We start from the raw sequence: 26,515 nt of genomic DNA, 5'->3' as shown, positions 1-26,515 counted from the left end.
ATATGTAACACTCTCATTGCGAAGCCTGTTGAATAACATTATATATAACACTCATTTAGATGTCACCAGAACTACATTATATTTAAAAGTTTCATTATGATGCTTTTCCATTAAACGAAGCACTTGTAAAAATCATTTTCTTGGAGAAAATTTTCTAATGGAAAATTCTCTTAACCAAATGACATCGTTCAGGTTTCGCTCTATCTCTCTCAACATAATTTAGTGTATGTATATTGTTTGAAAAATTCATTAATTCAGAGAAATTTAAGCAATTGAAAATCAAGTTTATGACTAGCTGTGTTGGTATAATTAGTGCCTGTACTTTTGTGGTTTTTTTAATGAGATTCTTCCATTCTATCTTTGTAGTCATGTTCATGATATTTGTAACTTAAGTATCATTTTGACTCTTAAAAAATCAATTATTGAAATATATATTTTATCTCATTATCTCTTAAATATTATAGATTACTATCAACAGTTCCTGACTTTGTGATAAGTAGTATGTTTTTTTCTTGATTTGTAATATTTTTACACATAATACACAAAGTGAATAGACACAATAACACAATCATATATTTATTAATAATGTTTAGAAATATTATTCTAGGTTAATTAGAGTTTGTGCGATATTATTAAGGCTTTGTATTTCAGGATAAGTTTAAATATTTGATTTACGGTAAATAAGGAGTAAATTAATGATGTTTCTAGAACCACATTATAAATAACAATGTTATTGTGATGCCTCAAGAACCACATTATAAATAACAATGTCATTGTGATGCCTCAAGAACTACATTATAAATAACAATGTCATTGTGATGCCTACAAAACCATGTTATATATAACAATGCCATTGCGATGCCTACAAAACCATGTTATATATAACAATGTCATTGTGATGCTTACAGAACCATGTTATATATAATAATGTTATGGTGATACTTCCAGAGCCACGTCAGATATAGCATAAATTAGACTTTTTTACTTATCTTGCAGTACAAAATTTGAATAATACCGCATAAATTTTAATTAGTAAATTACCACACTAAATAATAACTTTTTTTTTGGCTGTGATGTAGATTACTTTCATTTCTCATGAAACTTAAAGATCTACGTTTCTTTTAATATTAAACTGTCACTATTATTCAGATCTATTTATTTAATTGTATATCGTCTGATATACAAACAAAAATAATAAACACACTCAGTATTTCGCAAATTGTTTAATTTCGAAGCGCGTACACATAAACAGTATGTCTGATAGATAAAACAAGTTATTCTAATAATACGTATAACTTTGAGATTAGTCACTTCTTGGTTTCAATTGTTTTGAATTTCGCTCAAAGCTATACGAGGACTATCTGCTCTAGCCGTGCAGTGTAAGACTAGAGGGAAGGTAGCTAGTCATCACCACCCACCGTCAACTCTTGGGCTACTCTTTTACCAACGAATAGTGGGATTGACCGTCGCATTATAACACCCTCATGGCTGAAAGGGTAAGCATGTGTGGCTTAACCACCTGGCCATGCCGGACCTGCTCACTTTTTCCAAGATACAGTGTCATCGTATTTGTTTGTACGCAATTATGTTCGTACATAGAATGAAACGTGAATGCAAATATAATATTACTAAACACTCGTGGAATAAATACGTAGAAATGAATGTACGAATTCAAGACAAATAGGTCAGTGAAACTTCCCTCTGGAATGTCACAGAATATGGCCCGATGTGGCCAGGTGGTTAGGGCTTTCGACCCGTAATCTGAGGGTCTCGTGTTGGAATTCCCGTCACAATAAACATGCGTTGCTTTACATGAAGATGGATGAACATAACTCTCTCACACATACACAAAGTCAATAATAAATTTGCTTTGAACACGACACGTGACTGTTAAAATTACTAATTAAAAGTATATAGAAGAAATGAGCCTTTAGTAAGAGTATATAATGCATTGAATGATAAACACTTCAGATTTATTTTATTAGTAAAATACAGATATCACGATTTGCGTGTTTAATTTCAGCGCAACGGTGCACAATGGGTTGTCTATGTTGTGGCTGCTGTAGCGATTAAACCCTTATAGTTCATTGTTATAAGTTTATACGCTTACTGAGAAATCACCCAAATATTCGGTTTAAAATGTTTATTCATAATAGCTGTGATAAATTGATTCTGTCAGTGGGTTTTAATTTCAATATAAATCCTGTGAGAGGCCCCTACTATTAATATTAGCATTTCTACTGGGGTAACTGGGTAACCATATTTATTAAAGTAAGAGTGATAAGCCTAACCTTCCGGATGTTTGGGCAGATGTTTTTTTAAACTAATTGTTACTTGGGGGAAATATCTTTTCTTTAATAAGTTTTATTTTCATTATATCTTTGTATTTTCTTCATAACTTACAAACCCTCAGTGACACAGCGGTATGTCTGCAGGCTATAAACCGCGTTTTGATACTGGTGGTAGGCAGAACACAGATAGTCTACAGCGCAGCTTAGTGCTTAACTTCAAAGAAACATAACTTACAAACAGACATATGTAATTTGTCGAGCTTAAATCGTAAGTCGAGTTTATTTAGATTGTAGAAACATATTGAGTTAAAATTACGTATATATCTGCACTAAAAATCGACACACTGAAAGAAAATATAATCAATCATACAATAGTATAAGTTATCTTTGTACTCTTGACCTTATTTACATTTAAATTGTGGTTTCTTGCCGCCAGGGTTAATAATAAGTGTGTGTGTTTTTCTTATAGCAAAGCCACATCAGGCTACCTGCTGAGTCAACCGAAGGGAATCGAACTCCTGCTTTTAACATTGTAAATTCGTAGACTTACGGCTGTACCAGCGGGATGACGTTAATAATAAGCTATATTTAGAAACACACTCGCTTAGATATAAAACTGTGCACACAGATTGAAAGTAGTCAAACATGAATTTATGTGAACGAGAGTAAATAACGTAACAAAATATGAAAATAAATATAGAAGGTAATGCGACAATCTGATACATTTACAAATTACAAAATAAATTGAAAATAATAAACATTAGAGTAAAATAAGATAAAATATTACACTTATTAAGTTGGTCCAAGCTCGAAAACTAAAACACTTCCGAAGCAAAGTATGTAACAGGAAATGATTTTTATTTGTTTATTTCTTTGATTTCACGCAAAACTATTTCACTTACTGTCCCTAATTTCAAAGTAACACATTAGAGAGACGAATAGTCTACACTACACATTGCCACCAACTCTTGCGCTACTCTTTATTAACGAATAGTGAGATTGACCGTTGCATATAACATGCCTACGGCTGAGAAAAACGAACATGTGCGCTTACAGAGTTCGGTCCAAATTTTGAGATAAATGCACTTTTCTTCTTGCAATGCTAACAGAAAATAAAAGGCAAGAAAAGTTAAAGTTTGGATTGACTTATAAAAACAAATTAGACCATAAACTGAAAACATATTTCGATGTAGGAAACTCAACAATAAACATTTCCGTGTTTCCCAAACTATACAATTAAAGCTTAATCTCAGCACGCTTCCCTGTTGGTCTAATTTTTTTATGGGGTAGTAGGTGAGCACGTTACCTCTTACGTGTGCTTTGTTCACTTCGGATATTTGCGCATGGCTACTTAAGAGTTATCTACGTGTTAGCGATCCTTACTTTGAACTGCTATACTAGAGGGAAATCAAGTTCCAGAGCTAAGCGCTGAATCTTCAGCGCTACTGCTAAAACACGAAAGAAAATAATATACAATTACAAACAGATTTACTTAAATAAATAATGAATATACCGGCTAGTTCTGGAGCAAGTGAATTTTAAATAAAAATTTGACATTAATTATGTTCAATCAGACTTAGAAAATGAAGTCATATAGTTTTCAATTTTGTCATCTCTCTCTCTCTAGATATATATATATATATATTAGCTAGAGATGAATCTTGTAATGTTTTGAATCTTCTACAATAAGTCTTGTGAGAGGCCGCCACTATTAATATCAGCATTTCTGCTGGGGTAACCGGATAACCATATTTATTAAAGTAAGATTGATAAATCATTGATTTTCGAACACCACATAGCACAAAATATCTTCATTATGTTAGTAAAAACCAGACGAGAAAACGTATGCTGTTCACTTGAGAGTTGTGTGCATTAAGCCTATTTCTTGAGATGAATAAAATAAGTAATCTTTTACATACACATAAAAATCTATATATTATATACGTTTAATATAGAATGAATAACATTATTTAAAGTTAAAATTAGTGAAAATAAGAGATAAATAAAAAAACTTACTTGTATACATATGTCAGTGTCCTATTCAAACTTAAAATTGAGTATATTAACATAAAATCCATATGCAAATCATTATCATCCTTTGCCATCTTCCTCAGGAACATTGACTACCACAATCCTCCACTTCTATCTGACTGTTCTACGGTTTTATCACGAGGTTTTCACATTTTACTATATCAATCCACTCTTTAATATTTGTCATCCACTTTGTTTTTTGTTCTTCCACTACATCTTTTCCTTTTTATTTGACCTTCTAGTAAGTCTCACTGGATGTTGTCTTGTCTCATAATGTGGCCCAAATATGCTACTTTCCTCTTCTTTATGGTCTGTATAACACATTCTATTACATTCATCACACTGATAACTTCTTTATTTGTTATCTTGTGTGTCCAGGATATTTTCATCATCTTTCTATACACTCACATCCTAAATGCTTCTACCTTGTTAATCAATGCTCGTATCAAGGTCCATGTTTCACAACAGCAAAGAAGAGTTGACCATATATATTAGTTTATGATTTTGTTACTTGTTTTGCACTTATGCTCTTTGATGTCGAACTTATTTTCATATTATTAAAACACCTCTTGCTACCTCAGTTCTCTCCATTATTTCAGTTTCACATTTCACATCACCTGTTATGATATGGCCAAATTATGTGAGCTTCTATACTAGTTGCATGTTTTTTTCTTCTATTTTAGCTGCATTTCCAGTTTGTTTTCACGTACACTTATCAGTCTGCTCTTCGTTTACTTAGCATTCATTTTTATTCCGTACCTCTTACCTATGTTGTTTCTATCACTCGTATCTTGCACGTCTTGTTCTGTTTCAGCCAGCAGTATAATGCCATTAGCTAGTCTTAACACTTTTACTTCTCTCAGTACTACAAAAGATGTTTTCTGTATACAAATTAAATAGGTATGGGGAAAGACACATCCTTGAAGTACTTTCCTTTTAATTTGTGCTACTGTTGATAATCCCTCTTCAGTCCTTATGCATGCTTTTTGGTTCTAATACAGATTTCGTACCAACTGAAGATCCTTGCCCGTCTATATCTACGTTTTTCAAGTATTCTACCAACTTTTCATGGTTGACCCTATCGAAAGACTTTTCATAAGCAATGAATCACACATATACGTCACTCACAACATCCAAGTATCTTTCTGCTATTGTTCTTAAATTAAAGTTTCCTTCTCTTGTTCCTTTTTCTGTCATAAATCCACTTTGCGCTTCATTTATTTCTTCTTTAGTTATTCTATGATTTCTCTGTAGCATGATCTTCATTGTGACCTTCAATATGCGACTCAATAGACTCAGTGTCTTGTAATCTGAACAGTTTATGATGTTTTTCCTTTGTATTCTCAAAAATTTTGAATATTTATATCAGATGGGAAGCATCTAGAATCATGAAATCACACAAGTCTGTAATTTTGTGCAGTCCTGTATCGTTTATTGCTTTTGATATTTCTGTAGTGATGTCATCACCTTCATATTGCTACTTTTCATATCATCATTAACCTTTTATACTTCTAGCGTCATAGTGACCCTTGTTTATTGGTTCTCAACTTTAAGTGGATCTCCTCTTCCATCATAGTTCATTTACTCGGCCCTCTGTTAGCAGCTTCTTCTGAACCAAACAGTATCTTTCCATTTTTATTACATGCACAACTGTTTCCACTTCTTCTTTTGTTGGTCACACTTTCATCTTTCTTACAATTATTTTATTTTATGTTCCCTGTTTAGAACTTCTATTTCTTCAAATTTCTTATTCCACCAGACTTTCTTAGCATCTTCACGTTTGTTTCTGATTTCCTTGTATCGTTCTCTTATGTATATTTCTAACTTCCGTTATGTGCAATATTTCATCTGTCGTCCGTGAATTTCTCTTCACATTTTTTTATTCCAGAGAACTTTCTTTGCATACTCCACCATAACTTTATTAAGCGATATCCATTTCTTTCCATTTATGTCGTTACAAGTAGTTTGTGTGACTTCTTTGTTTTTGAAAACATCAAATTGGTCGCGTACTTCCACTGCATATCTTGTCGTTTCACCAGGTTGATGTTTAATTGATTATTTACGCCTTACTCTGTTGGATTATTCAAGTTAATGTTCATCTTGACCATGACTGAATTATAGTCAGATCCCATATTAGCTCCTGGATAAGTACAAGCTTATTTCACGCTGTTTCTAAATCCGTGGTTTACCAGGATGAAATCTGTTTGGATCCTGTATATATCTCCAGCACTTTTCCTAGTACAGAGTCTACGTTTTAGGTGTTGAAACAATGTGTTAGTAATCACCATGTGATGCTCTTCATTACTGCAGTAATCATTTTCCTCTCTCATTTCTGTTACCAAGGCCGTTTTTCCTCATAATGTCCAGATGTTCTTCATTCCAAACCTTGACATTAAAGTATCCTATAACGATCAAAACTCTACGCTTTACATATTCTATAACTTCATTCAGTTCATCACAATACGTTTCCACTTTCTTATCATTGTAAGAGCTTGTTGGTGCATATATCTGTAAGATGTTGATATTAAAAGGCTGACATTTTAATTTTGACATAATAGTTCGTTTTGATATTGACCAATATCCCATCAAACTTACACTGTTCAGAATTCTTTAAATTTTGGATATATAAGTTTTCATTTATGAAGGAAAATGTTTACCAGGATCATTACGAACTAAGATATCATTAACAACGAGATGATTACCAAAGTAGTGAAACAAGGCATTTTTAGTACAGGGAGTTATATAGCTGAAAATTATATTCCATTAGCTATACTCGTAACTCGACATATATTTATAGTTCTCATTTATGTAGATAGATTTATTTGATCAAATTCATATTGATTATTCATATATTTTGGAATGTATAACTTTATATAAAGGCTAACAAAAGATTTTACTAATGCATTCACTTTCATATCGCCCGTTGTGAAGCCTTATACATTCACTGCTTCTGAAAGAGCACTCTGTCAAGAATCAGCTGTTTCTAAGAAGAGAGTGTTCTGGTGTTAGGTTACAGCATTCAAACCAAAACTAATTTTCCTCACCAGGAGGGGGCATGAACTATTGTATGCCACACCCTCTAAAATTTGTACATAATACAGGATATTTTTAACAAAAAACTGAGGGAAACTTCAATTCCGTTTCACGTGGCCATCGGGGAGTTTAAATATCATTATGTAACTATCAATCACTTGTATATACTTTTTCGCACGTATAAATTTTCACCGGGAATAATTACTTGTGAAATTCTTCCTGTCTTCGCGATTGTTTTACAGCCTTATTTACAAATAATAATGAAAATTGGAGCTTTTATTTTGCTTATTTTTACAGGATTATTTAATTTACAGGAAGGACATAACAACATATTTTAATTTTCTCTAATATTTACAGACGATAAGTATAATTTCTTAACAGAAAAAAAAATTCAAACGAAACAAAACTTTCATCTAAATTAACATACAATCTAAGCATTAGATTACAGTCTGCAGCAGTATATCCTTTTTTAAACATTCCGGTATTCGTAGTCTGTAAGTCTGAAGGGTTCTGACACTGAAATATGACGCAGATATCCCATCATGTAGCATTATGATAAAAACCTTGCAACTTCTAGATCATTTTCAAAGACTTTCAATGTTAGGTAATCAAACATTATGTAAGTACACTACTAGTCATTGCTATAGTGTTAATAGATCACACTAGACTGTGTGTCTAGTATAAAACCACTTAAAACTTTATGGTATAGTAGAAATTTATTATAACTATGAAAACTAGGAGAGTAATGGCACTTGTTACTCCTTATATTGTTTCATACAGAAATAACGAAGTAAATTTAATGATAATAATAAAAATACAACACTTTTTATAGGTATAATCTAAAATGATACATTTAACTGCATGTTAGTGACAAAATAAAATACATGGATACAAATGCAAATACAAACGTTTCGAAACACTAATGCACAAAAGCAAAAGCAACTATGCGAATTACTTACAATCCATTTTGGAAGGGGATCTACTATTTAGTAGTTATACAGTTTGGTCTACCCTTACATAAATATGTATACAACTTCAGTAAGGTGTTTGTTTGAATTTCGCGCAAAGCTACATGAGGGCAATCTGAGCTAGCCGCCCTAATTTAGCAATTCAAAACTATAGGGAAGGAAGCTAGTTACCACTTACCCTCCGCCAGCTCTTTTACCAAGGAATAGTAGGATTGACCATCACTTTATAACGCACCCACGGCTGAAAGGGCGAGTATGTTTGGCGCGATGGGGATGCAAACCCGTAACCTTCAGATTACGATTCGAACGCCTTTACCACCTTGCCATGCCTTGCGCAGTAAGGTGTAATTTTTCATTCAACTTGACTGAGTCTGAAGGTGAGTTACTTTTCTCATATGTTCATTTATCACTTTAGCCAGTTTAAAGGATTTACTTTATAATTCTGAATTAGTAGGACACAATAGAAAGTGTTAAAAATAATGGTTTGTTATTAATTCTTATTTATAAACCTGATTTTTCTATGATTTAAAAATAAAATTGAAAATAATTATAATCAATTTGTTTGATTAATGTACTTAACATCCTAATATTTGGTTTTATGGAAACTGATTATATCTATAGTGCCTGGTATGTGGCCAAAGGCCTCTATGGTACTGGGTATAGCAGGCACAGTGTGTTTGTAATATGATAATATATTCTCTTTGCTTTCACTCACGGGCTCTTAAAAAGTGTAGAACGTTATCTCGATATTGATATTTGCGGCAAAGAATAGAAACGATATTCTTTCTCACTATATACATGGTTACAACGTGGACGAGATGGTAACACTTTTTCTTTTGTGTTACACTGCGTTTTTTACACGTTCAAATTAATACATGTAGCAAACACATGTTTTTTTATGCCTATTGGTTTATAGTAGCATCTCTTCATTTGATGAAAGTAATACATTTTAAATGTGTAATTTAAATCGTTTATTTTTTGTTGTGTGTGTTCAACTCAAAATCAAATCTTATCAACACATTAAACTAGTTGTCAGTCTGTCAGCGCAAGATAAGACCTGTTAAAAAAAATAAGACGTTGCACCCCAGAGCTGGTTATGTTACTTTAACTTAATCACGTTTGAGGTTAGGATATAGGAAACATAAATAACTTGTTACTCTTCCTTTCAGTAGTAAACTATGGTAACGCAGTGGTTTCAATCTTTAAATTTGGGGCTAGATCCTCGCGACAGGTATGGTACACTTATTTATGCTTAAAGAAACTATGTTTCAGAAACAATATAATCAGTATTGGTCAATACCTTTAGACCATTTGAGTACAGAATTTGAATGCGCGCCCTTTTTCCTTTCTAAACATGCATTTTGTTAGCCCCCTACATCATTTTCCCATGTTGATTGGTGTTATCATATTACTTGAAAGTAATAATATTTATATGGTATTTTTACATTGTTTACATTTTTAAATTTATATTTTTAGATATAATTTATATCCTCTGCTATCGTCGTATGTTCCCGCGCTCCTGTTGGAGATTGCGCCTTACAAATTGCGCACACGGCTCTAAACTACAGTTTCCAAATTATAAACCAATAGAGCAAATATATCTCAAGTAGATTTGCGAGAAAATGGAAAACCGAACAAACAAGAATATTTCAGAAAGATTTCATTTATTTGCCGCTTCTCAAAACTGGTTATCTAAAACCTAGTCTGTTGTTAAAACAGAAACCACGTGAGCTGTAGGCTCTTTAAACTGTAGTAATATTTTTCATACTTACGCAAATGCTACTCATATTCAAATTGCTATGAGTATTTATAAAGTTGTTTCGAAAAAGTGGAAACAAAATGATCAATGAATCCTGTTTTCCTATTAAATCTATAAATTATTGAGGCCAGAACTTACCATTGTGATGCCACATCCAAGAGTTAAAATGACTAAAAAAACTACTTGAATTCACAACACGTAGGAAAGTTCTTTGTTGTGTAAACATTAATAACCTTATTAAATTATTCAATTTATTGTATAGTTTGAATAAAGTTTAAGTCATACCATTGTAGATCATTGACTTGTATAAAATTACAAGGCTTTAAAAGTCCGACATCTTGTAAAACAGGTTTGATAATCCGGGTAGTTTTTTTTGCTTTTCTTATTTGTTTAACGTAATTCTTATATCGAAAGCTCGGAGAATAAACTAAAATCGAAGGTTTCGTTTCAGTTAACCTCTTCGGTATTTGTCAAGAAAGGTATTAGAACTCCAGGAAGTTTTTTAAAGAGAGAGTTTAAATAACTGGTACTATATTGAATAATGAAATGAAAACTTAGTGTCTAGATGTAAAACACATATATTTTATTTTCATGTCGAATTCTTCACGACAAATTGAAAAGTGTCTAGTGTAAAATATTCGAATGCATTGATATTCAATTGAGATTTGTTTATTTTTAAGTAAAGAAATGATGCTATGTATACCTTTATTATGGAGAGTATTTAATAAATAATAATATTTCGTGTTATTTAAAAAGGATTGTGTATACCATCTCAGAAACCATATAAGGAAGTAGGGAATAAATCCTTGAATAAAATTATTTCGACTTTACGAATTTAAGTTATTTATAGATTATTGTTAAAGATACTATTGACTATAACTAAATAATATTCTCTTCGAAACCTAAATTATTGACTACCTAGTTTTTACAAGCATTTTTTGAAAGTTGACTGAATCTGAGAACTTGAACATTTCGTGGTTTATAATGTTGCAATATAACATACCGTTTCTTGGTTAGTCTCTCTTGTAACCTGTTTATCCGACCAAATATAATTTCTGGTTTTAATTGAATTTTTATTTTCTCATGTCACTGAGGGATTGAACAAGCTTTACGTTTACCGCCATAACATTTAACAGAGCAAACAAATTTATTTGTATGGGAAACCAATAGCTATTGTTAAAATGTGAAACAATACTAGAGGGGTACATGCTTTCGTCAATTGGTATTAAAATCGAGAAAATGGTCGGATTTGCATGGACGTGCTATTTTTTCGTCAAGGTGGCCCTGCTGTGTGAAACACGCAGCGAACGTAATAGCTCCATTACTTGTGGCAAAGTTGGCTTTGGGTAAACCACTGTAGCAACATCACGATTTGTCTCTAGATAAGGCAATCAAAATCTCATGTCTTTTGACGACCTTTCTCTAGGTAGGGAATTTCACGAGCACCCCATGTTAATCATTAGTTCTAAGCTTATACGTTTGTGAAGGTAGTCACACTTAGCCATCAGCTGAAAATTTCCACTTTAACTCGATTGTTTGTCTGAGTTTATAAGCTGTTACGTCAAGAAACGTTTCGTGTACTACACAGCTTACATCAGTCTCATCGAACATTTTGGTAAGCTTGAAAATTTGTATTCGAAGTGTGTGTTCATTCCTTACAGTACTGGAACCATATACTTTTTTTTTTCTCTCAAACAAATGAGGCACCTTTTGTGTCAATGAACTTACTGTAACTGGTTTTGTTTTGTTTTCACAAAGGCTATCTAACCACCATTAACTATGCACCAGGAATAGTTATTTTCTACGTGTTTTAGGTCTACCTAGTTTAAAAGTTCGTCGACTGAAGTCGGTATTCTTCTTGTTTTTTTCTCCTATTCTTAAACAAAGCATCCAGTACAGATTCATACAATTATGACCTTTTCGTAATCACCCACTTCAAAAAATTATTTGGTATTTAGTTCCTTGTGTTAATTCAATATATAACTGGAACGATGAACTGTCAGCCGTGATGTTTTTCTTGCTGTTTACATATTAATTTGCAACGTGAATTATTTAAATGGCGATATTAAACACTTATCCTTCAAGATAACCTACATTTTTCATTCCTTGGAGTTGAGAAAGTGTTTGTAATTTTAATAAAATAATGAACATGAATTTAAGAAAAAATTAACTTAAAATTATTTTGTATCTTTAGATTTGTCTCTAAGAGTGAATTATTGACTATTTAATTTCCGTACGCTAACTAAAATTATTGCTTTTTCTTCAGTGTACGTCACATGAGTGAGACAGTGTGTCAAAACAGAATTAAATATTTCTTGGGATTCTGATCCTAGGTAGTTACATTGGCCTTGATTGCCTCATCATCTAACTCCCAACCTCCCTTAATAAACAGAAAATTGATCGCTAAATTTAGCCTTTTTGTTGCAATGTTGAATATAATATTTCTGTTTAGTTGTCCAACAAAACACAAAATTTTTATAATTTATAACTTTATTAGACAAACACAATTTAGTAACTAGATGTGGATCTGACTATTTAAGTTAAAAAAACAACAAAAACTTATGTTTTACTGCCCTTGGAATTCAGCAAGATACATTCTGACGTATCAACCTTAACAGTTTTTGTATTGATTTTGAATACTTCAATTAGCTCATCTTTTACCTCTTTTTTTCAAACGAGAAAATAAGTTAAGATATCCAGCGTATCATATATCATAGCTCTTTTTTGAATTCTCTTGAACAACTCAATGTCCTTCGTAAGTAAAACAACCGAAACGACACATTATCCTTCTAATAAGGTTTAACATTCACAGATCAGTTTATGCAATTGATTTCCACTTCTACCTATCAAACTTCTTTTACCAATAAAACCAATATCATAAAATGAACTATACTCTTCAAAAAAAGAAACGCAAAAGGCAAAATTTGAGACATATTGTTAACAAGTTTATTCCGGGTAGTTCTGTATGACATGTGTGAAACTTTGCACATTCACTGCTGAACATCCAAAGTCTGCAAAGGCGAAGTCCACGCTCACTAGGTGAAGTTTAATGTCACTCAACGTCAATAACGAGTATGCCCCCCGTGAGCATCAATAACTGCTTGGCATCTCCTGCCCATGGAAGCGATGAGATTATGAATCACATCCTGTGGAATGGCTGTCCACAGCCTGCAAAGCTGTTGCAAGCTGAGGTAGAGTCTGCGGTTGAGGTTGTCGCCGTCGCAGACGTCGGTCCAACTCGTCCCAAAGATGTTCGATGGGGTTTAAATCTGGTGATCTGGAGGGCCAGGGAAGAACGTTGATGTTGTGGTGTCTCAAGAAGACAGTGGTGAGTCGGGCTGTGTGAGGACGGGCGTTGTCATGTTGTCATAGTGCTTGGGTGAACATTCACAGCTCTGGCAACATCTGATCGAGATTCGCCTGCTTCCAAGCGACCAATGGCGTTGTTGCGTTGTGCTTCAGTCAGTCTTGGCGTAACTGTATTGCGTGTCGGTGGCTTAATACTGAGCTATGGAAACCGAGAACCCGTCACTTTTATAGGGATTTTGCACATGTTGCACTTGCAGAACATGCAGATCTCTCAAACAAATTTATTGGACACGAATGCGTTTTGGCGAAAAATCCGATGTTTTCCTCCGTTTTCAAAGTGCACAACTTTTATTGTCGTTTTGGTCTGACAATCAGTGCCTTAACACGTGTAACATCACATACTCTGAGCTTGTAACGTTATTACATATATTTCTCTTTAAAATAACAAAAATATCCCTTTTGCGTTTCTTTTTTTGAAGAATATATTTCTTTCAGATGTTTGCACAAAGCCATACAAGAGCTATTAGCACTAGATATTCCAAATTTTGAAATGACAGACGAGTGGAAGGTTTGGTAGAACAGCACATACTGCCAACTGTTGAACTTTTCTTGTGTTGTTGAACAGTGAAATTTAACATTTCATTTTTTTTTCAGTTTGCTTCTTTATTTTTAAAAGTAAAGCCATATTGAACTATCTCTTGTTCCTACCGGAACCTCGGATTTAAAAGTTGTAAGTCTTTAAACTTACAGTTGTCTCACCAGGGGAATTTTATTATACCTTTAGCAGAGCAGAGTTTTTATATATTTGTGTATTGTAACGAGGATGAGTGGGTTAACCTTTTGATATAATGATAATTTATTGTGTGTGTGTGTTGATTCTTTATTTATAAAAGTGATCAGGTTTAATAGTATCTTTCTCTGTTTAATTTACTTTTGTTTCTTATATTTTTGGATTGGATGTTATGTCCAAAGGGTTATTAATATATTCATTTTCATTTTATGTATGTATATGTGTTTTCTTATAGCAAAGCCACTTTGGGCTATTTGCTGTGTCCACCGAGGGTAATTGAGCCCCTGATTTTGGTGTTGTAAATCCGTAGACTCACCACTGTACTAACGGGAAACCATTTTCATTTCAATTGTCTATTTTGGTGGTTTAGCAGATCAAATTTGTACCATTTGGCAAGCATTTTGCTACAATACATACACACAGATTTACTTAAATGTGTAACTGTTGGATGGAGAGTTTTAAATCTAGTAGCTTTAATTTGAACATGTTTTAATGTAAGTATTTAAGCACATGTTTTTGATAATATTTTGGAATCTAAAATACTTGATCTCTGAGTTTGTCCAAAACAATGAACTATCTGATTCGAACTTGAAATAATATATATCCGAGATAATCTTTATTAATTTTTTGGAAGCACAGAAAAAATATACTTACTTTTTCACAAGAATTCTTCAGACATTTAACTTTTTTGAAATATTACAATTTTTTTTCTGGCTAAGCAATATTTTCTGAAATACATCATTTCTTCCTATAGAAAATGCTGGTTGATTGTTTATTTGTTGTTTTTTTTTTAATTTTGTGCAAAGCTACACGAGAACTATCTGAGCTAGTCATCCTTAATTTAGCAGTGTAAGACTAGAGGGAAGGCAGTCAGTTATTACCACCCACCACCAACTCTTGGGCTCTCTTTTACCAACAAATAGTGGGATGACCGCACATTATAACGCCCCCACAGCTGAAAGGGCGAGCATGCTTGGTGTGAGAAGAATTCGAACCCGCGACCCTCTGAATACGAGTCGAGTGCCTTAACCATCTGGCCATGCCAAGCTGATGTAAGTCGAAGGAACGATTTAAGCCTGAAATTACTGACTCGTTTATTACCAGTGGCTGTTCATATAGTCCACTACACTAACGTTGTGTTTCGCTTGTTAAAAGTTTCAGTGTAAAGAACTGAACCAAAACAACTGGTAAAAGTACTTATTTGTCTGTGTAGAATGCACAGGAAACTCCGAAAGTAACTTGTAGGATTAAATCTGATGTTGATAGGATTTGTGCCTAATTGTTTCGGTTGACTTGTACGTTATTAGGGACATTGAAACCATAAATAAAGTACATAAATAGTCCAAAGATTGCCTTTAAAATTACACGTTAATGTACATTGTTTTTTTGAATTTCTAACAAATCTACTTAAGGAAACATGCGCTGGCCGGCCATAATCTAGCAGTGAAAGACTAGAAATAAGGCAAACCAGTCATCACCAAGAGGATAATTTTTTCCATCGAACATTGATAGCTACATTACAATGCTCCAATGGCTGAAAGCGTGAACATATTTGGTGGGACAGGGATTCGAACCTGCGTTTTTCAGCTAACATGCTGCGCCAAATGCATCTTTTTTATTTGTATTTTATCAAATACGTTGCAGTTTGATTCAGATTTGTTTTCTTTCTTGGAAAGTTAAGGGTTTGAGACATTTTTTTATATTGAGAACTCTTATTACTAACAAAGAATTATCTTCGTTTTACAATTGCATTTATGTAAGTTGCCTTGTAATGTATTTGAAGAAAAATAAAAAAACAATTCTTCTTGAATAAATTTATTTACAGAAAAAAGAGCAAAACCAACAACAAACAAACAATGATCCAACTCTGAAAAATAAAATTTAAAAGCTTCAAATGAACTTATTACGGTTAACTATTGTGTGTTCGAAAAGCTACGTAACTGGGTATCTGCGCATTGTCCATATGAGATTTTTGCGTTGCAATTCTATAAATTTACCACTGACCCTCTTCAAGAATAAAGTAAACGAAAGGCAACATTGTATCCATAAATATTCACAAAATACTAAGAGCACTTATTTCTCCTTCGTAAATAATGCATGATTAAAAAAACTAAATCGATCTGTTTTGGCCAATAGTTTGAAATGTTGGGGCCAATAATTATCGTTTGTCAGTTTCTTTAGTAAAGCTTCTTAAAAATGCACAGATAACGAACATCTTGACAGGTGGGTTAAAGCGCTTCGACTCACAATCTAAGGGTTGCGGTTTCGAATCTCTGTCGCACCAAACATGCTCGACATTTCAGCCGTGGGAGAGTTATAATGTGTCGGCCAATTCCACTATTCGTTAGAAAAAAAGTAGCTCAAGAGTTGGCGATGTCTGGTGAATACTAGCTGCCTTCCCTCTAGTCTTACACTGCTAAATTAGGGACGGCTAGCACAGATAGCCCTCGTGTAGCTTTACGCAAAATTCAAAGACAAGGAAAATTTTTAATTTTATAATTCTTTGCAGAATTAGAAAGTTAATAATGATACAAGGGAAAAAATACGTTATGTTATAACGACTTTGGAGGCACACCACGAGGTTATAGACAATATTAACATGTGCAGTCATGCTCTATCCCAAGACCGTCCTATTGTCAATAGTCTTGCAAATTAGTTTCCATTGGAAAAGAACATTCTTTTCATATCCCAATAGTATATGCGGACGACAGTTCTCTGCCCCATTTCAACAGAAATTCATAGGCAACTTTACTTGTATGTTTTCATGTAAGATATTTTGTATAACTAGTTGCTTCAGGTTCGCGACGGTTGAATTGGAGGAACGGCTGGAAGCTTTATCTCGGTGAACCTATATCCTGTTAGACTTGTTTCTAGACGGAGATCCTTCATGATTATGCCTTAGACATGCGAATGGTTTTTGCCACTGGCCTTTGTGTTTGTGATTCATTCTTGTATCGTATTCTTGTATTATTTTTTTAATATAAAGAATAAATAATTAAATCGTAACTTTCTTGAGAGTGGCGTTAGTCAAATGACAAACTTGTCATACCTGAAGTTTTATGTATCGGCTTTACAGACTATGTAGATTACATTGCTACTGAACATTACTTGGTTATCTACCTGTATAAAAGACGACAGCCCTAGCGAATGCGAGAACTCGTTGAATGTTGCATGGCAGGTTTTCACCGCTTATTACAATTTTAACATAAGAAATGTCTCTGAAATTTACTGTACTTATATCAGTGTTCTACATACAATACCTTGTTACATAAAAACTACTAACAATTAGCTCTCACGTGAATAAAGGCGCAACTTAAATCTAAACAAAATACATTGCGCATTTGTTACTTTTTGAGGTTAATTGTGCAAATAACTTGAAATATTAAAACAATACATTTTAAAATAATATATTATAAAACATAAAACTAGTAACTTATCATTGGAAAAGGGTAAATGTTTTCATTTTAACAGTCTACTTAATTGTTGTTTTTTCTATCAGTAAGCTTACTTATGAGTTTGATGTTATTAAAATACACACGACAAGAATTAGTGATTAGTTAGTAATACACATTTATATAAATACGATGCTAATTTTTGAAGCACATGTTTTTTTCGTTCTGGAGCACATTAAAGTTACTGTTTTCTTATTGATTTCCAATAAAAACCAGCTTTGTGTTTTTCATATTTTTAGAATTAAACATTCCGTAAAAAATTGTGAGTTAGAAGTGTAGAAGTTCGTAATTCAGAAAGAGCATTTTAATATCACAGAATAAGGTAGGCAGGGTGTTGATTTAATGGTTAGTGAGCCGATGTGTGTGGTTCGTGTCTCTTTACTGTAACAACTCACCTTTCACGTTTCAGGTTAACGAGTTATAAGAATGACGGTGAATTTCCATTATTTGGTTGGAATAGCCAGTTGTCTAATGTTAATTAGTGGAGTTGTTTAATTAGGAAAGGCTAACAAAAACTCGTGGTGTGTACTCTGCGAAAACAAATCAAACAGAATAAACTGTGCAAAATGTAAAAAATGTCCTACAGTGAATCAAACACTATACATTAATCATTTTGCATTTTGTAAAATCATTTTGGACTTAAGCGTCCATTATAGTCTCCACTGTTTATTGAGTTCAGTCTAAAAAATAGTAAAAAATAAGTATTTCATGAACTAATACAGCACGGATAAAAAACACTCAATGTTATTATTTCATTAATCTCAACCGTATTTCTTATTTTACTTTGTTAACTTTTAATCATATATATTGCTGTAAGTTATATTTGAAATTGTTTGATTTAGAAGTTAGCTAGTGTATAAGGTTAAGTTTTATTAAATTCTACTGAAACCTGGGTTAGTACGTTAGCTACAAATACAATTAAACCGTTTGTCTGGATTCAGTCAGTGAAGTAGTAAATAAGTAATAAATGTTAGATGAATGACATCAAAAGAATCAGACACATACCGGCTTTATGCTAGAACTCTGAATCATGGAATTAGAGAGTAGGATTCGAATCCACGTGATACTACACTATAAACTGAGGGTGATTACGAGAAAGACAGTCAATTCCTTAGCGTGAATAATGAGCGACAGAGTACTGTTGACTGTCAATTTTCCCTCTAGCCAGTAGCTGAACATTAGAGACACCAGTAGCTAGTCTTATCAGCTTCACCGTAAATACAAAATACAAATGCTATAACATAAATCAGAAGAAGGAAATCTCTGTTTATGTAAAGAAAATACGCATATATTCATTTTCGGCTCTACTATTTTAGTGCAAATGACACGTAATCAAAACTTTATAATTACTTACACACACTGTTGAGTAGTAAACAAACCAAATGCAGAGTAACAAACCGTTAAAGTACTTGAAAAAGTCAGTAGAGTGAAAACAAAAATTTCATAAAACCGTAATTAGTCAATCTCACGCTCTGATTGACTGATTAACATTATCGGAAAGGCACAGCATCCTCCTATTACACCTTATGCAAACCTAAATGCACATTACTGAATCACGCTACCTTGGCAAAAGGAGTTTTTCTTAGTTTTATTTATAACCTTGATAATTACAAGTGATGAAAATAACCATATTTCAACAGTACTAAGAAGCTAATAATACACTAATACAATATTCTATGATCACGAGCATAATCTGTGAGTTGCCAAGTGGCAACATGCTCTCGTACCACAAGCTCGATTTCTTATATGCAAGGTCTACATGATCATCCTGCAGTCCTATAAGTTAAATAAAAACGTACACTATATATATTCTCTAGATTTAACCTTTGAACGCAGTGCTTCAGTTCAATAATTTGACTCGAGGATTTTGTGTTGGAAAAAGTAGTTCTATCAAGGGGGCAAACACTATCACTGCCCAAGTCTGAAATGGTTTTGCTCGAGTACTCTGGAATAAAAAATACGAGTGATAAGTTGTATAATTTAACTTTACATTGTTTTTAAATTAAGTGTGACCTGTTGGCATCTAAGGTTGTACTTCAAACAGTGCTATTTTTAAAATATATCTTTACAAAACACAAATCTTACGTTGATAACTTTGAAAAGTCTTTGCCTCATCATTACTGCAAGAACAGAGATAATGTTAGAAACAGTAATGCTGAATAAGTGAACCAATGATATTAGCAGAAAACAGGAAATGTCGAGAGTTAGTTCAAAGAACTACGAGAGGGATAAGCCTACAACACTCTCGGGAGTTAATATCATAAAGTTAAAGTTATGAGAAAAGTGGTGTAAACAAATGTTTAAATATAAAAATCAGGAAGCATGAATGGAAACATCAAAAAGTAAAGAAACAAGGTCGGAATAGAGGGACAACATTGCAGTTTTTGTTGGTTTATTATATTATACAACTTCACAATGCGTTTGGCTTTCGTTTAGCCCATTCACATTTTGTTCTATAATTTGAACGGCCCGGCAAGGTCAGGTGGTTAGGGCGCTCGACTCGTAATCTGAGGATCGCGAGTTCAAGCATGCACGCCTTTCAGCCGTGGGGGCGTTATATTGTTACGGTCAATCCCACTATTCTTTGGCAAAAGAGTAGCCCAAGAGTTGGCGGTGGGTGGTGATGACTAGCTGCCTTCCCTCTAGTCTTACATTGCAAAATCAGGGACGGCTGGCGCAGGTAGCACTCGTGAAGCTTTGCGCGAAATTCAAAAACAAACCACATACATGGTAAGTGTATGTCTTTATCGAACTTAGGACTAAAATTAGTTAAGGTTTTGTAAAGTACGGCCTAAATGCACGTGGATTTGCATAATTCTCTGTCTACGATTACATTTTATTTCTATTATTCAACAAATCTTGTGTTTAAAAAATACTGTTGTAGTAAAGATACTAATTTGACAGCAAATGTTTTGCGAATCTCTGCTAGTTTGTAATACTGCTTGTGAGATTTGAGTGAAAAATTGTACAAAGTTGCAGTAGGCCTATTCCATGGAATACGAAAGTCACAGTGAATATGCGTAATTTCTGTAGGTATTGAAAATTAATCATAAGTACGTTTCAAGAATGGTTGGTCTTAAAATAAAATATCATTGTAACTGTATTTCCTGGTTGTGTTACTGTTTGTTTGTTTTTTAATTTTGCACAAAGCTACTCGAGGACCAGCTGTGCTAGCCGTCCCTAATTTAACAGTGTAAGACTAGAGGGAAGGGAGCTAGTCATCACCACCCACCGCCAACTCTTAGGCTACTTTTTAGCAACGAATAGTGGGATTGACCATTACATTATAACGCCCCCACGGCTGAAAGGACGAGCATGTTTGGCGCAACGGGGATGCGAACCCCCGACCCTCAGATTAGGAGTCGCACGCCTTAACACGGTAGGCCATGCCGGGCCCAGGTTGTGTTACTAACATTGCGTAAATGTTTAGGACAACTTGCTTTTTCTGTCATTGTATCTATCATGAGATAATATTAATATAACTGGAAATTATGCATCATTTAGTTATTGTATAATTTAGTTTGATTGTATTTATTACATATTTGGCAGTCGGTGCTCTGAACTCACGAGAATCGAAACCCTAATTTTTTGCGTGGTGAGCCTGCGGAGTCAGTAATGATGGAACTTTGTTGATTTTAGGACTTATTCAATGATAGTCAGCTCTGTTGGTAATAAGTTTTTATTACTATTGCGTCTCCAAGTCAACCTTGTACTTAAGTATCAAATTATATTCAGCTAAAATCGGCGTAATTAAATACATAATGTTAAGTGCGTTACATTAATATGATGTTTATTGTGTAATTAAAAGGTCACACCACAAACATAGCTTATATAAAGTCACAGTGGAATGGTATTATCATAACTACATTTGACACTGTTTGGCGTCTTATAAATAATTTGATGCCCCGAAAAATTGAAAGTGTTTTTGGAACGATACAGAACACTCGTTTCGACATAAAATATTCGTACATTGACATCAAAAACATGTATTCAGGTCGGCCGTTTACGATTTCCAAAATGGTGGTATTGGAAAACAAAGGAATGTAGGTTAAATTAGGATATCAGGACTATTTTGAAAGATACCTCCAACAAGTCGTATCCTAGTCGTGGAAAGCAAAATGCAGCATCCTGTATCAGCTGAAAACTCAGAAACACAAATGTCAGTAACAAAAGACGTCCACACGCCCTAAGCAACAGCAAGCAACCTAACGAAGAAGAACTTCAGTTTAAAAAATGAGGCCATATTACATCATTTCACCTAGGTAATGTCACTGATCATACATACTATTCAACTGTAGCACACCTCAAGCAGCTAAGAAAACATACCAGTTTTATTGCCAAATGCAGCGCCTAAGAATTTTTGTGCAATAGCACTGAAGATCCGTAGTCGTCGCACACTAGATGAATTATGGAAAGTCACTATGAAAAAGTGGTGTGCTTTGGACGTGACAGCGTTACGACGAAGCCTTTTGAAATGGAAACCACGTTGAAAGGTTATTATTAAAATGCACGATTGTCAGACTGAGCATGGCAGGATGAGGCGACATGAATTGTAACGACATGGTAAAGCGCTGGAATTGTTTTACTATAATGTACAAATGTGTAACAAAATTTAACATTTCATTAATTTAACTGCACAAGGTACTACAGTCATGAAATATTTTATTTACTGCAGACCTTTAAGGTCGCGAACATTTCGTTATTACATAATTAATGAATCTATTTAGGTTTATCATCGTCTATAGGTACCGTGAATGCAATACAATCTACTTCGAATAGAAGCTGATAATTGAAGAACGTGAAAAAAATAAATCATTTATGATAACATGCAGTTGGTGCGAACGTTCTTTATAGTCACTATGAGAAAATATTTATTTATTAAATCTTTTATGAACATATAAATTAACTTTACTTGAACGTTTTTACACATTTTTATGTTGTAGTTCGAATAATGGACTGTTAAGTTTCCATAAGCAAGAAACATGTTTGTGATTTAATTCATGTTTTCCAGTTTTTGAATTTCGTACAGGTAAAACTATCATTTGATCTTGTAATATACAGAATAAGGTGTAATTGTGGAAGAAGTGAGAAAGGAAAACCATAATAGGCAAATTAAATGAAAACTCTTTATCGTGTGGAACATTAACTGTATGAAAGAACAAATCAGGTGTTGATAATTTACAGTTTGATTATTTATTTGTCAGTTAACCAACCACTGTATGAGTATCGCTTGCATGTTTCCATTAATCATTTCCAATACTGTAGTTTATTTATTTTTTATTGGTTTAACAACAATCGAAACACCAAGATTTGATTGTAGGATCAGGACGTATGCAATATATTAGGTTGTCCAGAAATAAATGTCGTTTTTGAACTTCAAAGTTTGGAAAAGTATAAACCAGTGTTGCAAAATATGCTTTAATCTAAGTAAGCTCAATTTGTTTCAACACACTTTTGCCAACAAGTAACGATGCTGTTCATGCCCCTGCTTTAGAAATCAAAGTTTTTATGGTCAATGAACCCCTGAAAGCTTCTTCTGCTGCTGTGTGGTTTTGAAAGCGTTTGTTGCTAAAAAAGTTGTCAAAATGCTTGAAAAAACGAAAATCTCTAGGGCATGAAAACCGTAATTCCCAATTCGTTCAATTTTTGGAGCGTCATACTTGACAGGTCTCATAACGCCGATTTTGTTGATCTTTAGTCAGCTTTTTCGTCTTTCCAATCGCACCCAGCTGGTTGGCAATGCTTCATTTGTTTGTGCCTAACTATTTTGCAAACTCACATAAAACTGTTGTACGAAAATCTGTCTCAACTGCTTCCATTAATATGTTTTCATCTAAGGATGTCTTCATTCACGACCTTCGTGGTCTTCAAGACTTTCATTTCCATGTCGAAAACTTTGGAACTAACGCTGAACTGTATGTTCAGTAACAGACCCATGGCTGAATGCCTGGTTGATGTTCCGTGCAGTTTTGGTAGCTTTTCGTCCAAGTTTGAAGTCTTAGAGTAAAATCAGACAGAAGTTCTTCTTGTCCATCCTACCTTGGAAATTGCGAAACTTACTCTGAGTAGAGTTGAAATAGCAAACAATTAAGACACCTTGTAGGCGAAAAACATTGAATTAAACCAACCAACCAACGATAAGTTACTCAGTATTCAGCTTCTAAATGTCATCCTGAGAATTCTGACATTTATTTCTGGATAACCCAATATTACTGCTGTGTATCATTATTTTGATATGTGTCATAGCTATACTATTAACAGCTTAAGTAATATTTTATATATGTAAATATCTTAGCTTGTGGGATTTTATAGAACACGCAATATACTAAATATTCAAGAAAGAAGTATGAGAACCGTTGGAGCTGGCTGGATTCAAGGAACAGAAATAATTATTAAGCTTTAGTTTCCATAAGTTACAGTGTCTGTTTTGATTACTTAGTTACTGTGAGAGAGTGTCAGTCACAAAGTAATACATAATTTGTATCGAATAAGTCGTCGAAACACTCAGCAATGATATTAACAGATACTCATAGACATGGTGATGAATTTTAAAGTTTACCTCAAGGGAAATGAAAACACATGTAGTTAATAAAGGTGGGTTTTATACCGGATCGTATATAGAAACGCTTCTTAAACGATAGAAGTTTTATAAAAAAATTACACCTCAGTAATATCTGCCTAAGAATTGTCTCATTGAATGGAAAAAAAAAATTGATAATACAAAAGTAACATGCAAAAAGTCCATACAGGATTGTAAAGGGTTGTCTTAAACACATGTTGTGGGCGTGTTTCTTATATTTTTAGTATTCTGTGTACATAGTTTTGTGTACGTTGCTATACTTTAATTAAAAAACCCACGTTAATTCATCCTGGAATCGATGATAGATCATGTAATTTTTTTTAAGGGGAATAGGAGTGAGGCATTAAAAATGGTTCTACGTTTAATAGTTGCCTTGTATGTTACTGCTCAGTTCTAATTCTAACTGTAGAATGTTATTACGTCAAATAATTAAAATATTTCTGGCAGTTAGAATCAGAACTAACGAATAACCATTCGTCAAAAAAGCTTTAGAATTAAAAACAATAAGAAATTCACATCCGAATGAAGTGTATTTAGCTTGGAACTGTTCTTGTAGGTTTACCTTTTTATTTACCCTCATGATTTAGAGAGAAGTGCAGACAGGTTTATTATAATAAGGGCGAGGCCTTCAGACACTAATGGCTACACTAAATTACGAGTAAGCCCATCGAATGCTAATTACCTTCTTATGAGTGAATAGTGTCTGCAAGACTTGTTTTTATATTTTATTTTCATTTTCCTAATTTCAAGATAAATAACATTGTCAACTATGTACACTCAGATGGTACTCCGTGATTAAATTATACTTATTTAGGGTTCACTATTTCTTAATTTCTCGATAATTTCCAAACATTTCTCAAATTCAATAATTCACGAGAAAGCAACAGCAGAAGGCGTGTCTATGAAGGTATAGTTAATATACTGTAGTTTTCATTGTTTTGTTTATAAAATAATTTAATACATTTTTACTTATTATTCATTAGGTAAATTCATATTGTTTCAAACAGTTGATTTAAAATCTGTTTATGTTTTTATATACCTGAGTATGTCACACAATTAACTTGCTGACCTCATACTTACACTGTAAAGTTCTATGTATGTATGTAGGTATAACTGTGTTAAGTGAATGAATTTTCACGTGACTTAGTAACAATTCGTAATTTTTTAATACTGTGCCACAAAACCTAGGGATGTTTTCGTTATACATATATGTATATATATGAATTTAACACACCTAATGGAGAACAATAAAAAAAACCTTCGTGAACTGTGTAGTCTCGTAGCTAACTGAGCTGTATATTGGGGCAAAGCAAGTATGGGCTTACCCTAAATAGAAAAACGTGACTTTTGTATATTCTCGCGTCACTTTACATTTCTTTCAGTCTTGTAATAGATTATGGGACCTTAAGGTCGAACAACGTGACGGCTCTCGCATAAAATTCTCTAGTTTAAACGTAGCTAGTGCAATGACCCAAATTCTTAACAATACGAATGTCGGGTACAGATTTATTATGTAATGCACACGACATTATATTACTATCTTGCTGCTATTAATAAAGAATAAGGCTACATTTTGCATGCGTTTCTAACGTCATATCCTTGGAAAGATAAATTGCAGAATGTTTCAGAAAAGCAGTGAGTGGGGTTAATACATAAATTTTCCTGGACTGTGAAGTCAAGGGTTTCTTGCTGACTCTGAATTGTTGTTAATTGGTCAGACATACCGCTATACGAATGAAGGGCTGCTACTGAGGAAGCATCTTAAATAACAATTTAAAATTGTTGATTGTTCAAATTTAATCGAATTTCAAAAGAAACTAAATGACAAAAAATACATATTTACCAACTGGACTCGGTCGAAACACAGAGTATGTGTGTGTTTTCTTATAGCAAAGCTACAGCGGGCTATCTGCTAAGCCCACCGAGGCGAATCGAACCCCTGATTTTAGCGTTATAAAACCGTAGACTTACCGCTGTACCAGCAGGGAACTCGGCCGAAATACCTCGTTTATATATGTTTATTAATTATCTAATTATGTAAATAAACACTTTATTCAGTTGCAATAGTTTCGTAAATTATTTCCCCCCAGTGGCTCAGCGGTATGTCTGTGGACTTACAACGCTAAAAACCGGGCATAATGGGCAGAGCACAGATAGCCCATTATGTAGCTTTGTGCTTAATTCAAAACAGCAACAACAATAATAAATTATTATATCTTTTAAAAGTTTTATTTTAATCTTCTCCAATCTTATTGGTGAGCAATAAGTATGTGGCTCTACAATGCTAAAATCTCGGCTTGAT

The 26,515-nt window shown here is 33.5% G+C and overlaps 1 protein-coding gene across 2 annotated transcripts in view; it reads left to right on the top strand.

Annotated features, from left to right (window-relative positions):
• LOC143222593 (latrophilin Cirl-like) overlaps window positions 1–26,515 on the top strand; it is a 91,474-nt gene that overhangs the window by 21,537 nt on the left and 43,422 nt on the right. The gene's annotated exons all lie outside the window — the stretch shown is intronic.

This window comes from Tachypleus tridentatus, chromosome 1 (assembly GCF_004210375.1).
Source record: "Tachypleus tridentatus isolate NWPU-2018 chromosome 1, ASM421037v1, whole genome shotgun sequence".
Taxonomy (NCBI): domain Eukaryota; kingdom Metazoa; phylum Arthropoda; class Merostomata; order Xiphosura; family Limulidae; genus Tachypleus; species Tachypleus tridentatus.
This window is presented reverse-complemented; position numbering and strand designations above follow the sequence as displayed.